At 37.0% G+C, this 16,840-nt stretch overlaps 1 long non-coding RNA gene and 1 other non-coding gene across 2 annotated transcripts; one reads left to right on the top strand and one right to left on the bottom strand.

The window, feature by feature from the left end:
* The first annotated feature begins 9,976 nt into the window (after window positions 1–9,976).
* LOC141621094 (small nucleolar RNA R71) lies at window positions 9,977–10,083 on the top strand. Its single transcript, XR_012532099.1, has one exon. It is a non-coding gene; the product is annotated as a small nucleolar RNA R71 (small nucleolar RNA).
* Window positions 10,084–15,277: 5,194 nt separating this feature from the next.
* Window positions 15,278–16,645, bottom strand: LOC141609264 (uncharacterized). Its single transcript, XR_012527331.1, has 2 exons — window positions 16,370–16,645; window positions 15,278–16,124 (listed from the first exon to the last, which is right to left on the bottom strand). It is a non-coding gene; the product is annotated as an uncharacterized LOC141609264 (long non-coding RNA).
* Window positions 16,646–16,840: the final 195 nt, after the last annotated feature.

Below are 16,840 nucleotides of genomic sequence, written 5' to 3'. Positions count from 1 at the left end.
CCTTGGGCTATGAAGCGTTTCTGCAAATTGGGTTCCATTGCAAAAATGAGTACGTTCTTTATCGTACCCGCTTCCATGGCGAAATCGTTATACTTGGCGATCTCGTTAGCTCCAGCCGTGGGGCCTGGGTTTGGCGGGATGGGCTCAATCAGATATTTGAGCTTCCGTCGTCAAGAATGGCAAAGATTCCGTAATGCCGCCTCCCACCGCGAAGTTTGATCCAACATTCTTCAGTCGAGTAGACTGATTCATCTGATTCATGAAGATCCGAAGCCAGGACTCACGGTCCAATGTGTCACTTGGCATTGGGTCGTCAGCACGGCCAGCCATTATGTTATTAGCAGTTTAAATGATCGTGTTCTACACTGAAAAAGAAGGGAAAAACAAAAGGAAATAAGCAACTCATCGAGGTGATTTAAGTCTATTTAAAATTCATTTTAACGTGTAGACTCATTGCACTTGCATAATTGATCTCCCTCAAGAATAATACAAGTGATCCCAAGACTCAATTTCCGTAAATTGATAAGCCAACTGTTTAGCTAGTTCTACCGTTAGAACTCTTGGTCGATAGATTTCCGTAAATCCTATCTATAGTCCACCATAATCACAGGATCGTACGAGTGACCATAGTGTTGAGATAAAATAGGTCAATCAGTTCCAACTTACCCGACGTAGAAGGGGTCATATTATGCCTACCGACGAAGAAGGGATTCATTGGAGTTTGACCTATAAAGACTATTCTCAATTTTTGTTTATACGAGGAAGATCCCATCAACTTAGTTTTAATTCATTTTAAGTGAACGAAAAACTAGCATTGCGTGAATGAATTAATTTAGGTGATGGCTTATAAAAACGTGTGATATCTGTATATCAAAGAAAACTAACGCGTGACCTCTATATGAGTCAGTTTTCATGCAAATATTAGGTGGTTTGGTTTTAGGCGGAATATGATGCAAACTATCGTTACGAAGAAAAGAAAAAAAAAATAAAAGAATGCAAAACGTAAATAAAAATCCTAGTGTGGCCTATCCTAGTAAAAAGAACATAATACAACTTTGGAATCCACTGTTGGACCCGAGAAGCTTGTCTTGATGTTCCATCTTTGTCCATGCAGCGGGAGTGAGCATCCGATCTCCATCTTTGGTCTTCTCAAAATTACAATTTAAAAATTACAAAATATAAACCTATTTACATTCTAAATAAAAAACTGTAATTACAAGGAAAAACCAAAACGGAGATACAAGATCTCAAAATACAACCAAGACCGTGTTCCATCATTACGGTAACACGTTCTACTAAGGCCACACTAAGTTACAACCGTTTGTAAAATTAAATACGTATTAAAACATTCAAGGCATTCAAATATAACGATAAATAAAAATGCATCAACTAAAATAAAATTTATTCGTGACATAATTCCGTAATTATGTTAAATTTATCCAAACCACCTTTTAACAATTAAAATTATGTGACAAAACCGCTTCTATCAACTTAATTTTAATTCATGATAATCTGTTACTTTAAATTGCTTTAAAATAACTAAATGGTACGTGAGTGAACCGTTTCACTATCAAGCGAATGCACAAAATCAGTATTGTGCATATGTTATGGCCGAAAAAAAAAAAAACCAAATATTTTTTTTTATTGTTGCTGCTGCCGAGAGCAAAAATTAACAAAATTTTTTTTTTTTTTTAATTCGGCTGGACCGAGAGCAAGAAAGGAAAAAAAAAATTCCAAGCATCAAAACCCTCGTAAAAACGATTGAACAAAACAAGACCAATTGCAATTTTGATCTAATTCATATACAATTAAATCTACAATTGATAATACTTTAACATATTGCTATGATTATCGTTTAAAATAACAATATGCAAAGAACAAATCGAAAAACAAAACATCGTTTGATCAGACCGGAACCGTTTGTCACGTTTTTCAATGAGAAAAAAAAAAACAAAAGCAGCCGTGTATACAACACAGTTCGGCCGCACGGTTTTCTATGTAAAACAAGATCGTTTCAAATCGTTTTATGAAAATCAACATGAAAAATTTACGTGGCCTCGCTCTGATACCACTTGTAGGGAAATATCCGTAAAATTCCCTTAAATTTTAGGACTATAACGTATCTTTAACATGTGATTATTGTCATAAACGAAAAATACAAGGGAAACGATAAAGAATAAGAATCAACCTTGGGTCCTTTGTGAATACGGCCTAAGAACAGAAATCAATATAGATTTCCTCCTAATCGTTGCACCCAAGACCGTTAGACTATGCCCCTTGTGCTAGAAAGTACTCTCTAATTGCCTTGCAATATTGAGAGAGTTTTTGTGAGGTTTTCGATGAGAGATGTAGAATTTCAGAGGAAAATTTTTCCGATACCCTAATTTTCTTGCAAATGACAAAGACTCGGTCAAAAGGAGAGAGAGCCTCTCCTTTTGTTCACTCGGTCCAAACCGTGAGCAAGGGGAGGGAGTGGGCTTTCACTTCCTCCTTATTTTTTAACTCTTGGTCCGACTCGTATCGCTAAAATGTATATGATGGGATTTTATTATAAATCGTCATCGGTTATCGGTTATTAAAATATCAACTAGTAACATGACTCAGTCGATATACTAATACTTGTCCGACAATGACAATATTGTATAATTAATTAATTCAATATACATTAATTAAATATAATCGTTTATATTCAATTTACGAATTAACTGCTTAATTCGCCTTAGCCATTATTATTTAATCCGTATTAAATAAATATCTCAACATCGCGTTTGACTAATTATTAGCCAATAATAACTTCGACTAACTGCTTAGTCATATTAGGCATCAACATGACTGTATTTTCATACTGTCACATCTCTCAAACGTATCCTATAGGTGTGACTTTTAGGGACCAGTTGATCACCGCCATCTGTATGACAATAACGTCAAACTTATCTAGCAAGCCAACCGTTATTGATAAACGTGGACCAACTGATAAAATACAAAAGTATACCCTTTGATCCTTTTAGAGATTTAAATGTTATTGCACTAACTGTAGAGGACACCAGCCCTAACATATTAAACCTGAGGTTTCTCTCAATTTAAAACCTCTTTAACTTGTGCTTAGTCTTTAGTTAATAGTCGGGCTTAGTGACAACATTTGCTAGGTTGTGGTTGTTAATCAATAACCTGTGGCAAAGTTTATTCAATCTTGTGCGCTGACGGTGTGTTGTCTGATCTTTGTTGTTGAGTTAAGTTGTGAGTTACTTATGCTTAGACTGTGGTAATCCTCAATTTAAGTCGTCCAAATTGTTAGCTTACTTCCTTGTGATTAGTTTGTGGGATTTGAGTTGATAATTATATCATTTGGTCATTGTTCTGTCCGAAACGACACTCCTGTGTCAAGCTGTCTGATCCCTTTTGTCAGTCAGTCATATGTAATTAATTTAAAGTACTTAGAATGTCTATAAAATCCTGAAAATTTACTCAGAGGTAGATTTTTCAGTTAAGTGAATTGTCAACAAGTTTCATGAATTTAGCTGTCCATTTGGTATTTTAGCAATTTTTGAAATTTCATTGCATTCCTGAGAAACTTCAGAAAGACCAGTCCAATCAAACTTTGGGTCTTTGTGTCAGGCCTGGTATTTGACACTGCACTAGCTTTTCACGTTTTAAGAGAATAGAAGTAGAGCCTTTTATCAACCATTCGATCTTTCCAGTGGCATTATCTCGTTTCATCCAATTGTAGCGATGCACAAGCATGTAATCATCCAAAATATTCTTCCCACTACAAGGCTTGTAACTCTTGTCTTCATTGAAGTTTGGATTGAAGTGCTTAGCCAACTTTGTGACTATCCCTCCATTGACTATGTATTTCATCTTCTTTTTGCCTTGTTTCAATTCGACCCATTGCACCAACATCTATTGGATGGCATTATATTATACTTTGACTTATAAGAACCATGTCCATTTAAACGAGATTCTAGATATACAAGGTCAATCCCGGAAAAGGAGCAAGCTTCTTTCCTAGCAATGATCGTGTTGGAAATAAACCTATGCCAATACCTTATTCCCGGGAAATGGACATAAAGAGAAGGACATTCCTTGTATATGGTGATGTTTTTACCGGTAAGAGCTTTCCAAATAGTTTTGGCATCACACTTAGGTGGTTTCTTGAACAATTTCCTTGGGGGTTTAATTCCAAACACCTTACCAAATTCCGACAAAGTCAACTTCCTTGACATGTTCTCAAGACGGAATTCCACATAATTCTTATCTTCTACTTTCGAGAAATTCAAAGAGGTTATAAACTTGATAGTAAGGGACGGGTAGGTAAATTAGAACGTGTTGAAGAAAGTCGATAAAACTCATGGACTCAAAGAATCATTCCGTATCTCTAATTATTCCAAGTTGGCGCAAGGTTTCATGACATACAATCCTCGTAGCAATGACTTTCTCAAGTAGAGAAGAAAAGGCTTGCTTATGAGTTTCATTAAGGAATTTTAGCTCCAGATAGGTATCAAATTGTTCAATTTCAGGGATTAAAGCCACTTCTACTACTTCTTCAACAAGACTTGCCTTTGTTGCTAACAACGTTTTTATCTTTGACAAATTTGGAGTGCTAGGTGCTTTACCCTTTCCCTTTATTCTTGCCATTGATGAGCACCCCTTCAAATAGTTGAACTTTCTTTTATTTTTTGATCAACTAAGAACCAATTAGCCCTCCTAATACTTGACAATGCTTCCTTGGTCCAGAATTTAAGCTTTAATCCAACCCAATATGGAATTTTTGAAATACCCAAATCCTAGAGTTGGGCGGGTTAAATTTTGGGTGATATTGATAAATTTGGGGATAGAAATTTGTTAAGGGTTGTTTTTAATTTGGAAAAATTAGGGTTATTATGATTTGTTTGATGATTTTGAGTGGGTGAATGATGTTTTGAAACTTGGGTTTTGGGTGTTGTAGAGAGAGAAGGGGGTTTTGTGTTTGATAAAAAAGATAGGAAATAGGAAGGAAAGGAGGAAAGGTCCGTGTTTTTGAAGTCGTGTAAGGAACTCGCCCGACTTGGCATCTATCTCGGGCTAGTTGACGAACAAGGATCAATTTAAGTGGGCAAGTCAAGCGACTTGGCATCTGTCTCGCCCAACTTGGCTTCCAAGTCGCTCGACTTGGATTTCGTCTCGGGCGACTTAACAAACAGGATTCGTCCCTTTGCTCCTCTTTGCTCTAGCTCTCACAAGCTAGCTTCAACTCGCGGGGGTTCTTTCTTAGCTCTTTTTTCTTACATCCTTTTGATCATTCTGGCATGGGGTTTGGCTTCCATGAGCTCGTTTAGACTAGGCAAATGCATCCCTACACTTAAATTCTATCTTTAAAACACAATAAATGCACAATTAGTAACCCTCCCTCGCTTGCTCTCATGCAAAAATGGTTAAATGACTACAACTACAATGAATGCAATGCAATAAACTTAATTAAATGCAAAGTCAAGCGGTTAGAATATTTAAAAATGGTAGTTTAGGGAGGACTCCACCAAACTCTTCTCCTTTTTGAAGCGACTCAAAGTGGTAGGGCAAGGACGTTGTTGATGTTGCTCAACGTTCCGAATAAGTAATCAAAGGCTTGCTCACAATTGATGTAGAGGTCCCAAATGGACTTGGGTTCTTTGTCGATTTCATTACTTGGGAATCCCATATCAAAGTTTTGTTAATAAGAATTCTCGTAGCTTTGGTTTAGGATCATAGCGTTTCCAACATAAGGATTGATTAACCCTTCAAACTCGTCGTCCCATAGACCGCTTACTTCTTCCATATTGCCTCCTCTAATGCATGTCTCACTACTTGTCATGGTTGCTTGTTTATTCTTGTGTTTTAAACGGTCAAGGTTCCTATTATCTCTTGTCACACAAACTAAGCCATTCAAGCTCCCTCCATTAGTAGTGTTGTCAAAAATACCAAGCTCGCCAAATAGAGCTATCTCAATGTCATCAACTTCTTCTTTCCAATTGGGCATATCCACTTTACCTCCCCTAATAGGAATTTTTTCCTTCATAGGGTAACAAGATGGGGATTTCAACTTTTTATCATTGATCTCCTTGCTAGCATAGTCAACCACAAGTTATATCGACAAAGGCCATGGTCTCCATCTTACCAATAGACCTCTTTTTGGTGAGAATATCCTTCATGTATTTTGCATATGCCGGCACATGTATGATTAGTTCCATGAAAGGCATAGATACTTCCAAGTTCTTCACGATTTCCATGAACTTCCCAAGTTGCTTGTCAAATTTAGGCTTTGCTTGTCAACTTGAAAAAGGTAACCTAACAATGATGGGTTCCTCTTCATCCTTCTTTCTCTTTTCTTCATTCTTCTTTGTTAAAGTTTCATTTGTAGTGGATTCCACTACTTTGTCATTGTAGACAACTCGTTTCTACACCTTTCGCCAACCACCAGTGATGATTGGGCAACATGTTTATCACACGGAGCGATTTATAACATTTCGTAAGTTCGTCGACACGTGATAGCTCAAACAATCGAGTCAATCTCATGGTCGTCATCTACGCGCCGATACGTTCGGTTTGACATTAGTTAGAGTACATTTGGAGTCCGGGTCAAAAACTGTTTCCATTTTCTAAAACCGTCTTCAAGCCGAGTCGGAATGTTGTAGAATATTTTAGAGTTTTATTCCTAAATATTTATCTTTTATGATTTAAATCTTGAAATATCTTCTTTATGGAATAAGGAAGCATACATCTTCCCTAATTCCTAAATTAAACCGCGGAAATCTTTCTTGCCGAGGAGGAAACCACCCGAGAGAAAACACAACAGGAGCCACGCCTCTTGGAAAGGTCACAGTTCCTGCGGCGCCACTTCCTAGGCTGCTTTTTCCCCAGTTTCCCGAATATTTCCGGATTTCGTTCCTAATCCGACTTTTTCCTAAATTCCTCCTCATGATTAGTATAAATAGAGGCCTCCGCCTCACATATTTTTCACGCGAGTGTCCGCCCTTCTCTTCTCCCTTTGCATTCTAAGAGTGCGCTGTTGCTTTTCGATGCCTACGTGCTTTCTCTACGCGACCACGTAAGCTCAGATCATTCTGAGTGCCAGTAACATTTCATAGACCGACCCAGTTGATCAACTCCACTTAATCAACTTAATCAATTTTTTTAATACCTTTTTCAAGGGCACTTTCAACATTATATCGAGTCAAGCAATCACTAAACGACAACTTAGTTAATCTCTCTTCGTTAAACATATAAGTCTGAGAGCGTAAATCCCATTTAATTTTGTATTTATTTTCTGTATATAACCTATGTAAGAATTTATATAAAAAATATGCTCAAAACCGTTTTTAAAACATGTTTTTTTTAAATCTTTTTGACGATTTAGCAGAGAAAGACCGTCGAGAAGAATCGCATCAGCAGATGCACCTTCTGGAATAGTCACAGCATCTGCTGCGCCTCTTCCAAAGGTTCCTTGCCTGTTGCTGCTCTTCTTCTTCTTCCTCGATTATCTGTTGGCCGTCCTTTTCTCGTTTCTTCCTTTCTTTTCTTCAAATTCTTATGTTTTCCAGTCTTTCTATTCGTTTTATAAAATGCTTTTCAATTACTTGCGGCTTAAATCCCTTATAACTAATATTTGCGGGTTTTCGTCATCTTATTCAAACCCGGGTTTTAGAAGTTCGATTCTCCCAAATCGAGTTCTTAGAATCCGTTTTTTGTACATGACTTTCTTTATTTTTCAGTTTCATCAATCTAACTCCATTTTCGTTCGTTTTGAAGTTCAAAGTTTCAATCTTTGTAAACCCGACATCGTATAATTGTAACCATGTAAACCACCATAATATCTTGCTTAACTCGTGCTTTAATCTGACTTATGACGATCTTCAGTGTATATAAACATGCTAAATCACTTCTGCTTTAGTAAAATATCAATAATTAATGTAAATTCACCAACGAACAATAACTAATCCGCTGATCTGACTTTCACAGTCAGAACCCAGCTCAAGAACAGACGCAAGGTCTGATGCGCCTCTTCTAGAGGACGCAACGATTGCTGCGCCTGTTCTGGGTTGGTTTCTGCTTCTGAACTCATCTCGCTTTGACGTAGGATTTCTAATTAGGCCTTCAATCGACTATTATCCTTATTATCACTCTATAATTCGACATTTTTTCATCTTTTATCTTATTTTTAATTCTCTTATTTTCTTTTCAAATCTTTCTTTTCGAGCGTATTTATGACGTACATTCAAATATCCATTGTAATTTATTTCTTATTTCTTTGTAATTTGTAATATTTCATATTTATCTTGTATGATTTATTTCTCTAACTTTCACATGTAATTAATCGAATTCCAGCTTCGACCCAATTGAGTGCTAAATTGCTTGTTAACCGACTTAGTTAATATTCACATGCTAGGTTTAAAACGTTGGATGTTGCATTGCATGCATACAATTGACAACATATGAAATATAAATAACTTCCCTGATCATTAGTAGAGGCCGCTATCGAGGCCGGCGAGATTAGGTGTTCAAATAATGATCTTCCTAATACGTACCATCGCCTCTTACTCAGATATCTGTGAACATCCGTGTTCATTGGCATCGCGAGAGTAATTCTAGACATAGAATGCTAAGGCTAACAAATTTCTTAGTGTTCGTGTCACTACTTTGTGTCTTAACATGGCATGAAGTATTCGAACGATTCCAATTTTCCACAAAAATTGGTGGCGACTCCACAAATGCAGGCTTGGTCAAACCTTTCACTGGTTTTAATGCCTCACAAATCAGTAATGGCCCATGACGTACTTTTGGCCTTTCGCCAGGGTTCCGTGGGAGAAGTGTGGCCGCCTCGACACCAATGCGCGGGATGCCACGCGGCGTGGGTGGCCTGTGTCCACAGTCATTCCTCTTCAATTCTTCCTCTTCATTCCTTTTCTCCAACACTCCTCTTCCCACCACACCCTTACCTTTGTTTCTTGTCTCAACAATATCTTCTTTAATAGGCATCATCGGTCTCTCATATTGTGTGCCACTCCTCAAGTGGATGACATGAGCAGTTTCATGTTGTGTGTGTGTGTGTGGGGGGGGGGGGGGGGGGGGGGGGGGGGGGGGGGGTTACCTTGAGATGGTAGTTGCCCCTTTTGTCTTTGGGAGCTAGATGAAGCTAATTGAGACATTTGGGTTTCTAGAATTTTGTTATGTGCTAAGATATTATTGATGCCGATATCCTTTGCTTAACTATCTTTTTGCATTTAGTTAAAGAAATCTTGTTGATTCTTTTGTATTTGCAAAACCACTTTTTGCATATCAAAGGATTTATTGATCATTAGATGTGAACGGTTGGTCTTTGGTTGTTGGAAGGTTGGGATTGAAATCCTTGTTGTTGTTGTTGGTTGAAGAATGGTCTTTGAAAGCTTTGTTGTTAGTTTTGGTTCCTTAATTGTGGTGACACATAAGCTTGTTGTGGTTGGGATTTTGGACATTTTTGTCTTTGTAAGAAAAATTAGGATGGAATTTCTTATTCTTATTGTAGAAGTTGTAATATGGGGTACCATTCCTATAGGCTTAAAAAGCATTGACTTGTTCATTTGTCCTTCCACATTCACTTTGTCATGGCAATAAGTACCACAACTCTCGCAAACTCCATTGGGTAATGATGTTGTTATTCAATTGACTTGTTGGGTTGGTTTAGAAGTTTTTTGCACTTTAGTTATGGCTTCTTTGAGCTTTAGATTGACGGTGTCCATGTGAGAATTCAATTGTGCGCCAATGTTGGCACTTAGTTAGCTGATAGAGTCCACCTCATGCTTCCCTCCTTGGGTTGCCTTTCAGGGCATACTAAATTGGGAGTTGTGAACCGCTATCTCTTAAATCTTTCTCCACGTTAGGTTGTTATCCACTTCGGTGAACATTCCATTAGAACCCATGTTCAAAAATTTTTCTAGAGTCTTCGAAGAGTCAATTCCAAAATTATTGCACTAAGAACCATTCGTTGAATTCCTGGTGAGGACAAGAGTGATAAATAGATTTGAAACGTTCCCATGCTTCATATAGTGACTCCTCTTCTCTTTGCTTGAACCCAGTGATTTGGGCTCTTAACATGTTGGTCTTCTCCGGTGGATAGAACTTTTGGTAGACGGCTAATGCAAGCTTCTTTCATGAGTTAATACCAAGGGTTGCTCTATTCGAACTCTTGAGCCATTGTTTGGCACTTACAATCAAAGAAAATGGAAATAATACCTATTTTATTTAGTCTTGGGTCACTCTGGTTTGTGATATGGCATCACAATAGTCACAAAAAGTTTCATATGAAGATGTACGTCTTCACATGGCATTCCTCCAAATTGGCTGCTCTCCATTAATTGTATGAAAGTCGATTTAACTATGAAAGTTCCGGTTAGATGAGCGGGTGTAGGAGTGCCATTTGGTAGGGTATCTTCAGTAGGAAATTACTGGGAAGAAAATTTAGGCATTTTTGGTTGTTTGACTATTTGGAGGACGAGTTGGATGAGATGTTGAGTAATCCTTCGTCTTATGTCCCTTCCATCAATCATGTTTTCTATAATTATTGTCATGGTTTTCTTGATATGCTTGTTTGGTCTATTACTTGGGCATCATTCATTTCCATATTCTTGTGGTGCTATCCATGTCTATTTGTGCCCCACTCCCAAGAATTTGACCAACTCATACGAGCTTTGAGTGCCATTGATATTTTTATATGAATTCGTTAATTGACAATTCTTGGTTTGGTGGAGTCCCCCCAATAACCATCAATTTATACATATGCATTTAGTGTAATTTGCATGCATTCATTATTTAATCCTTGCATGAGAGATTAAAGGGAGGGTACTGATATTTGATTTGAGCCTTTTGAAGGAAAAAAGAATGAAAATGAGAAGATAGGAAATGTAAAGAAATAAAGAAAATGAAAGATGTGGGCTTATGTATACCTTGTATATCATCTTGGACGAAATCGAGCCAAAGAAAGTGCAAGCTAAGCCTAGCAAGGTGAGCTCCCACGAGTAGAAGCCTAAAGCAAAGAAGGAAAAGGGACCTGGCCAAGAATCCGTGTGAGACAAGAAGAGCTCAAACGAGACAGTCGCATCCCTGGTGAGATTGGAGCGGAATTGTAGCCTTGACCCAGAATTCGGGCGAGCTAAGCCCAACCCGCGCGAGGTACCTTCTATCCTCATGTTTTGCTTCATTTGGCTCGTAACTTAGCTACAATCATACTATCTTACCTCTATCTTCATCTTCTACAATCCTTATTGTAAGACTCCTTTCCTTTATCTATATCTCTCTTGTATAGCATTGCATTGTATAATATCTTAGATTAGATTGCATTTGCACTTGCATTTAGTTATATACATATACATCTAACTTGCATTTATGTAGTTACCTCATGATTAAACCTCATTTTTCCAACACTAGAAATAGTGTTTAAATCGGTTTGGGGAGGTTTAACCATGAAGTGACTTACAATATAGTAAGTCATATAGTTTAGGCTTCCATTTGTATCATATTTCATATCGCATGTGAATTATATAGTTCATATAGTATAGCATGCATTGTAATATATGTTATATAGCCCATGTAGTTGGTTCCATTTAGTTCATTCATTTTGCATTCATGCATGGTCACCCATGACCAAACCTCATTTTTCCTACACTAGCAATAATGTTTAAACCGGTTTGGGGAGGTTTGATCATAAGTAACCTAAGCTAATTCAAATTAGCTTCCAACTTAAGAGAAAACATGCATCACTTTGGCTTAGCTTAGAATAATTGCATCATTTGTAATATTTAACATGTAGGACTTGCATTTACATAGATCATGCATTCATTCATATCATGCATTGCATATTGCATTCATATTTTAATTTCAAATATTTTAAAATATAAAAACATGTTCTTTATTTTCCAAATAAAACTTATTTCAAAAATACAAAAAGATTTCTTTCTTTTTTATTTCCGACTCCTACGTTGTACATTGAGGACAATGTTCGAAATAAAGTGGGGGATGAGAATTTATATTCTAAAAACTTATAAAAATTTGAAATTTTTTGAAAAACATGAAAAATATATTCTTTAATTTTTCATAAAAACAAAACTCCTAAAAATTTGAAAAATTACAAAAACCAAAAATATGTGTTTTCATTTAATAGTGTAGACTTGTATGTACTTGTGTGTTTTTGTTCTCTTCTCACATAGGTACGACATTACATTTAAGACATTAGCAAGGGAATATGAAGACTGCTTGGTATGATCGTTCTAATTAATCTCTATTTCCCTTCCATTTCTTTTCATTATTCATATGAGGAGGATGAGCTTATATGTCAAGTAGGATGTGATGTAATTTGTTGTTGCGGTTGTGTATCCATATGTTGTTAGGAGTATGCATTAGATTTTGTGGCATGTAGTTGGTAGAAGCATTTGCGTTTTCTTGTATATATGTTAGTTCCATCATGGCATATAGTTGCATTTAGGAGTAAACTTTGGAAAATGCTTAATTAAGAAACTTGACATGTGTGCATAGGCCATTATAGATACTCTTTCTACTTAACACTTTGTTTGCAACAATAGTCTTCAAACAGCCGTTTTAGTGTCATTCTAGTATCGTTCGACCCATGCATAAGAGCCTAGTCAAGAGTACCTTGTGGTGAGATAATTCCTTGGATACCGATTATTCTAAGGTGACCCTTGATACCATGCAACCGTTCTTTCACTTCTACCATCATTATTTTGTCAACCAAAGGGAATGAGTACTATAATCATCACAAATTGAGTTCGAAATGCAAATCAAAGTAAAACGTTTGCAATTTTGTCAAAAAATAAGTTGCACAAAATAGACTCCTATGCTTTTTTAGAGTACCCTTGCCACATATGGGGTTACTCTCAATACTCAAATGCAAAATCAAAGCCAAAATGCCAAATGCCAAAGTGTCAAAAATGCCAATCATAAAAAATGGCAAAGAAATGTTCTTAATGTCAAATGCTACAAAAATGGAGAGAAAATAACCCAAAAACAAACTACCGTTGTTAAACTCATATATCTCGAGTCCTTTTTATCCATTGATGGTCTTATCTTTGTTGCATGGTGTAGAGGGGACGACCCTTCTTCTTATCTAGGCAAGAGGGGGAATTCCGCTATCCTACAGTATTTTCTAACGCCATAAGGACCTTGCTATTGACGAAGCCTAGTTTAACACTACTTGGAGGTGATTTATTTTTATCCTTTTAAACCTTGTAGTTTGTAGAACCAGTATCTACGATGGAATATGCTCCCTTAGATCGTTTCTCTTTTAGTGCTTCCGCCACCTAGATGAGGAGAGTGGCTATTCTTTTGTGGATGCATACTATTACTTGTTTGTGGGCTTAATGCTTGGATGCATCGCCATTTTGGCAAGCCCCACCTTGCCTTGCAAGAAGGTATTCAACCTCATAAATGTTTTGTTGCGAGTTGAAGAGGCGGAGTGAAAGCCGCTAATTATCTCACATCGGATATGTATTAGTTAGTTTAAATAAAGGTCTTAATTTTAGTCACCTCTTTACTTGGGAAGAACAAAGGTTCGGTTTGGGGATATTTGATGTGGCTCATATTTACGCACATTTAGTCCCCTAAATAACCTTGTTTCGCGTGCTTTTATGCGATTATTAAGGTCGTTTCACTATCTTTAGCTTCCTATTTGCTATACTTTGAGGTTTGGTGCCTTTGGTGGGAAAGGAGCGTTAGCCTTGCTTAAGTCGAGCATTTCTAAGCTAAATGGAGGCATACAACAACCATGCATCAAGAGGAGACCAAAACTAAAGGCTGTAGTTCAATAAATCAAGTTTCCGAGCAATGAAGGACAACCCCCACGATCCAAGAATCAATCCCCACAAGTTTTTGAGTAAGAATGACGAGAAGGGAGCCATTACAAGAAAAAATAGCTTGGAACCAAGTGGTTGAGGCTTTTGAATCAAGTGGTTTAGGCTTTTGAATCACTCCAATAGGAGTCCGGATGAGGAAATGACGCCCGTTTAACAATCTGAGCTCAAATAGACAAGATAAGCGCCGCCTCGCCTAAGCCGAGCTCAGCTCGCCCAAGCTGGCTCGTAGAATTGATTCTTCAAAGCTCAGCTCCCATGAGCTAACTCAGCTCTTGGAAGTCGATGGATTCATCTAATGGGCCAAGCTTTCATTTAAGCCCTTAATTAACCCTAAAACTTACTTACTCTATATATATAACCTCTTGTATTTGGAGGCAAGGGAAGTCCTCTTAGAGGAGGCTTTGATTAAATTAGGAGTAGATTAGTCTTTAATCTTTCCATAATTGCACTTTAATCTTTCCTTAATTATTTTTCAAACAACCTTAGATCTAGCTTTGTATTTGAAGAATTCTTGGGTTTCAATTGGAGAATTGACAACTCTTCATCATTAATCAAAGATTTCTTCTATTGTTCTTCCATTTTCCTTTGTTCATCTCAAGTTGTTTATATTTGGATCTCTTAGATATATAATTGAAGATTAGTGATAAGTCTTTATCTTTATTCAAGGATTCTTCGTTATTTATGTTCATCTCTACTTTCCAAGTTGGTAACCTTCTTAATTCATATATTTACTTGTTAAACCTTTGTTTATTTCCTTGCTTAATAATCATGTTTATTTATGTTATGATGTTTGACAGTATTGTTGACATGAAGAGCATGATGTTTTGTGAGTAGTCTTCTAGCTAGGGTTAGTGGGGGATTAGGGGAGTAATTATGGGTTAAGATCTATGCTTAATGAGTTCATATGAATGATTGCTTGTTGTGTTTTCAACTTATGCACATGTTATGTTTGATGAAATGCTTGATTGATAACCTTGCATGATTTTCTATCTCTTTAACAAGACTTGTAAGACATAAATCAACTCAAGTATTGTTAGACCATGCATATAGTTGAATAGGGAGATCCAAGTCACTATACGTGTCGTAAGCTATAAATCAACTCGGCTCCGAGACCTAAGTCTCCCTAGGAATAATAAGACATAAATCAACTCGATTCCAACACAACTCTAATCGGTTATGTAGCTCATTTATGTGACTTTACCATGTTTTCCCTATGATCCCACGACACTCTAGTGTCTTTTAATCTATTGTTTGCATCTCTACTTTTATTTGCTTGTTTTACTTTTCATTTGTTTACATTTGTTGCTAGTAGTTTTTTGTAGCACCCCCATGGCCATTTATTTAGGAGCCTTTAGCAAGACTTTCCCAGATAAATAAAGGTATTACCATCTCAGTTGCCTGAGGTAGTAAGTATAAAAGACAAACAATTACCAAAGTTCCTTAAGACGATATAAATAAAGTGCCTCAAATGGTTTTATTACAAAAGTTCTAGCGAGATAAATAAATAATACAAATTATGTTTTAAACAACTGCAGTGGAAATAAAATAAATAGTGCCTTAATAATTTAAAGTGATCTCTAGACTCTGACGAAGGTCAACGCCCCAAGCTCCCACCAAGCATCCAACACATTACACAAGCTAACCTGAAATTAATCCGCTCCACAATATTTGGTTCATCACAGGTGTTCACGAATACACGGTCAACCACGAGGTTGAGTAGGATAACTAAACAACAATAATAATACGATAACCTGCAATAAAAGATAATCAAAGAAATGCAAGCGAAGAGACCGTCACACACGGCATAACCGTGCACCACAGCATGTGCCACAACCGAACACATCACCACACAACACCGTCACAATGCTAGTACTGCTCTGGTTCACGGCCAACCCCACGCCACCGTGCCTGGCCGACCAAAACCGAGCAGGTTCATAGCACCGTACGTCCACGTCCCTGGCCGACCAAATAATCTCAATTGCAATGCCAATCCTCTTTCAAAATACCAACAAACCATAGAGAACCAACCAACAATGATAATAATTTGATTATAAGATACTCAAGACAACAATTGTAACAATATGCTCAAGATGACATAATTATCATATGACAATGCAACCAACAACTTATCTCATGCCAACAATACAATAATAATCCGTCTTATAAACAATCCACCAATTACCAATTAGACATAGTTGAGTAGTTAGCCTACCTTTAGCAAATCTTCTCAATTCAACGTCTAACTTTAGAAAGCTTCTTCCACAAATCCACCACCTAATAAATCAATTAAATTATATATGATTATAAACTAATCTAATTATTGAATTTAAGATGTATACTACCCAAAACAATCCCGCAAAAACCGTCACAAACGCACCCCCACATCATGGCTGACCCGACGGTGGTCAACCCATCGGTCAACGGCTCCCCCACGGTCACGGTCCAGGTCAACGGGTGGTCAAAGGTGCGGGTCAAAGGTCATACGTAAAAAATTAATGTGAGGCGATAAAACAACTTACCACAATTAATTAGCGCGAGATGAAAACTTCCTCTTAAGGTTGTCTCACAAAATAGCTCTTCCTCACAAATTATATGTTGAGTTTTCGATATGGAATAAATATGATGGTGTGGCATGAGTTAGGTATATATATGAATTGGTAGGTGGATGTCGAAAGTTCTAGGAAGTTGCATATATTATTAAACTAATGAAAATATCTAGGTAGCGTAGATAACACCCAAACCACATACCACCTCCCCTTTCACTCGGTCCAACCTGTGACCAATACATGGTCCAAGCCGTGATCCTTGCACCCGGTTTTATTTTTTTTGTTTTATTTTTTTTACGACAACAATTATTATTTATTCATATCTTATAAATTATAAATTATTAATTACGGAGTATTACAGTCTTTCCTCGTTAAAAAGAACTTCGTCCCAAAGTTCACCACACCTCACTACCCAACTAAACAATTAAGTGATAAATGACTCAT

This window comes from Silene latifolia, chromosome 1 (genome assembly GCF_048544455.1).
Source record: "Silene latifolia isolate original U9 population chromosome 1, ASM4854445v1, whole genome shotgun sequence".
Classification (NCBI taxonomy): Eukaryota; Viridiplantae; Streptophyta; class Magnoliopsida; order Caryophyllales; family Caryophyllaceae; genus Silene; species Silene latifolia.
The sequence above is the reverse complement of the archived record's forward strand: the minus strand, read 5'-3'. Positions and strand labels throughout refer to the sequence as shown.